The following is a 4341-nucleotide window of genomic DNA, read 5'->3' on the forward strand; positions in this document are numbered from 1 at the left end:
GGCTAGCTGTGCTAAGTGCCCCCTGTTTTTCAAAGATAAACTGATATCAGTGTAGGATTTCATGGCTGACATCCGGATCAAATTATGTGCTGTTAACAAATGTTTTTAAAGTGGATTATATTGTATTATACACAGCAGCACCTTCAAGTAATTAAATACACAGGATACTGTAAAGAAGTGATGCTAGGGTTGATTCCTGCAGGATTTCATGATTCGTGTCGTGAAAATTAACACAAGATCAAATAAACTATTTGGGGCAGCTTGCAATTTTTCAAAATGATTGGTGATTTTCTGCAGATTTGGACCAAGATGTGTTATCTGACATCATCATAACTCACATTCAGCTAAAGCCTTCTTCGAATCACATGACTCGAGCATGACTACAGCTGCCATGGAAAATAATTACATACGTGTCTTCACTGGTAGGTTATGCTTGAGAGTTCACCAATTCAAGTACTTTTCACACAGCAAAGCACAAAAAATTGCTTGATTTTGAAAAAAGTCATACCTTTTTTCATCGATTTTGTAAAAAAAAACATTTTTGGCTGCAACACTTGCAATAAACAGGAAATCCTGATAGGACTGAGAAAAGGTTTTATTGTCAAGCTATTGATTCATAGTAGATTGTAGTCACCTATCTAATATCACCTCTGCCATCAGTGGTGTACACTATTAGAAAAATAGTGGTTTTGAAGCAGAATATATACAGTAGATTGGAAAGCACATATACAGCTTTGTTTAAGTATAAGTATGTGTGGATCGAGCGAGAGAGAGAGAGAGACGTTCTGTGTTTTAAATAGGTTTAAAGTAACAGTTAACTCATACATTTTTATGTCTGTACTAGTTATCAGGATGTAAATTTGCATTTGTCGGTTCATTAAAACACCCAGAGAAACTCGAGCAGATGGTCTCCTGACTGTAATCAATCACACCAAGTCTTTCACTACCACTCTTACTGTGAGGCACATTGGTCTGAATTAATCTAGTTTATGACAGCTAACTGACAGCAACTTTACTAACTTTATGAACTCATACATTCTCAGCTTTGGGAACAAATGAATCAATCAATTTCCTTATAAGGGCATTCATACTTGATTAAAAGTTTTCTGCTAGAATTATGAAGACCTGTGTCCTGTACATATTCCAGGACTTGTATTCACTATTTGCTCATAATGAACATCTTATTAGTCTACTGTTTGTCTTTACTCTTCTGCTTTAGTATAGTGTAATACTTAATAATCACACTTTCCTATCCGAAAGATGACAGGTTCCCTGTTGAGTCTAGATTTTTAAGATCTCAAGGTTAGCAGGTGTTAGCAAAGCTAGTGTGGATTTGTCATATCTAATTGGTTATTTCAGAAAAATACATCTACGTCTCAGCCGTCTTTATCATGAGCCATACCTGTCAAAATAGACCATTATAATTAAAATTGTTTTTAATAACTAATATTAGCTATCACCTTGAGATCTTTCGTGAACGAGTCAACTCTTTGAACCAGCACTTTTAGGTAAGCACTTTCAGAGCCTGTACTGAGTTTCCAGCAATCATCTTTAAATTCTATACATTTATGAAAGGCCTGCAGTTGGCACAATAACATAAACAAATGAATGTTTACAGTATTTGTCCAAGTCAGTATGTAGCCTTGTTCTTTTATTTTATGTTTATTTAAAATAAATGTAAGAAACGTAATGTATTTGAGCATATCCTACTGTAACTGTGATAATCAGAAGACAGAAAAGGCTTTCAGGAAACTATTTAAATGATTGGTGGATATTGACCAGCAGTGGGGTTTTTAGTGATTTAGAGCTTAGCTCATCAGTGTGAGTCAACTTTCATTGACTCTCCCAAACGATTCCTTTGCGTTTTTTCCTCAACTGTTAGTCAAGGTTGTTGGTTTGTGTCTGTTGATCCCTTAAAATATTTCATGGGATTCCACTCTATCTTTTGATTAACAAAACGCTGATGACTGTTTAGCATAACGAAGGCACCTATTATAAAGTATACGTTAACGTAGAAGAGCCGACTCTGTTGTATTAGACAGTACAGTGGTTCTCGTATCTCTCTGGCTTTAGGTTCACTCCCAACATCCTCTGCTGATCTAAGCCTTTTTATGCTTAGAAGTGGAAACACACACACACACACACACCGTTTGCAATCTTACTAAATCCTATGTCACTTTATTTATAGATGGTTCAATGACAGAACTGCTCCGCTATTTATTCCCTAAATTTGGTTTGTTAATTCATTTATGGAAAACGCTAAGGTGAGTGTGTCTACTGTATGTGACTGGGACAATTAAAAAAAGAAAAAGAGAAAAAAGAAATGAAAAGCACTGTGATAGAGCGCCCCTCTCTGGCCATTGTAATAGCACTTCACCTGTACTGGACACTGCACCTATAAACGCAGCTCAGCAGCTCAATAATACAGAGCTCCTAACTAGAAACTTTAAGGAGGAATCACATCCAATGTCAACCCCACCCAAACACACACAGCAACACACACACACACACACACACACTGATTTTATGCTAATTAACCTGCCTTGTAGGTAAATGTAAGCAAAACAGCCACAGCAGATGTGCAATGCACATTGCACTTTCAAAAAAAGGCCAATGTAAAAAATATGCCTGTAATTACACACTGGGAAAAGCTTAAATGTAACCATCAGCCTGAAACATGTTGGTATCCTTATTATTAAAATTGATTGGTTTAGGTGATCAATATTTTGGCTATAATGATGTAAAAAAATGGTTTGGGTGACATGAATTCATTAATCTTCAGTAACTTGTGGTAGATAACTTGTAGTAGATTCCTGTTAAAATTGGACAGTTATATTTTCCCTTATTTATATATTTATCTTATGTATGCACATTGCACACACTGTATTATTTACTGTCATTACATTTATATTGGTCTTTTTTTTTATCTACATACATGTATATACTATATATTATAGATGTTTATACATATATATTATTTATATATTTTTATAAATATTATATTACATTATCATATTATTATATTATATATAATATATTGCATTATATTATTATTATTTTTTTTATTTATGTTTATATTATATACATACTTTTACTTTTATTTTTTATATATATATTTTATATATTTTTATATACACATATATTTGTATATGTATATATGATACACAATTGGCATAATTGATCATGTCTAAGTTTTTATTCTTCCTATTTGTCTATATATATTTTTATTACCTATATCCCTATACTTTTCTTGTCCACACACTTTAAATTCTTTCTTCAAATGTAAGACAGTCGTAAAAAGCATTTCACTACATGTCATACTGTGTATGATTTCGTATGTGACAAATAAAATTTGAATTTGATCCAGCGTCTGTTCTGTGTTAAACTTAAATTTCTAAAATAACACAATGTTTCACTTCACCACAAATAATGTGTAGTGCTGCCATCTCACAGCCCCATGGCTCCCAGTCTGTTCCTGATCTCAGGTGGATGTCTGTGTGCATGTTCTTGTCTTGTCTATATGGGTGTCCACCAGGTTCTCAAGTTTCCTCTCATTTCCCAAAACATGCCAGTAGAGGAGAGAGAGAGAGAGTGTGTGTATGTGTGTGTGTGTGTGTGTGTGTGTGTGTGTGAGAGAGAGAGAGAGAGAGAGAGAGAAATAACTGGTGCCATGAGCAAGACTTCAGATCCAGTGCAACCCAAATCTTCATCATTTTGATCAATAATATTTCAAATAATATATAACCTGAATAAATATATTACATCTTGTACTGACTTTCTGTCTGACTGAGAAATATCCCATTATTTTAGCTGTGATTTAATATTTCAGTCCTTTTCAGACAGTAATAGAAGAGCAGTTTAGCGGTTTACCAATAGGTGGCAGCAGTGATCAACCTTCCCATAGTTTATTCCAATCATTTCAGCTCGCTTGATGGTTGCACTTTTTGAAAAATTCTTTATTATGAAATTGATCTTTTTAAATAAATGTGCAAACTTTATTTGTTGTCATATTCTTTTCGTATTTTATTGATATTTGAATCAGTGAATTTGATGAAAATGAGATGGCTATTTTAGGGAGGGAAAGGCAACTGTTTTTTTAATTTTATATAGGTGAGGATAATTAAGATTTTTTTTATGCACGGAAATAATGCAATAAATTGTTGAAAGTTCATCAATACGCATTTATTTATTTATTTATTTATTGGGCGCGCTCTCTCTCTCTCTCTCTCTCTATTTGCAGCGCATTTTATTAGGACTATAAACGTATTATCCTAACATGGTACATTTAGCAGGCTTTCAACTGACCTTTTCTTTTCTTTTTTTTTTACCTGTCCGCTAGGC

The sequence above is a fragment of the Hemibagrus wyckioides genome, linkage group LG15 (genome assembly GCF_019097595.1).
Source record: "Hemibagrus wyckioides isolate EC202008001 linkage group LG15, SWU_Hwy_1.0, whole genome shotgun sequence".
Lineage (NCBI taxonomy): Eukaryota > Metazoa > Chordata > Actinopteri > Siluriformes > Bagridae > Hemibagrus > Hemibagrus wyckioides.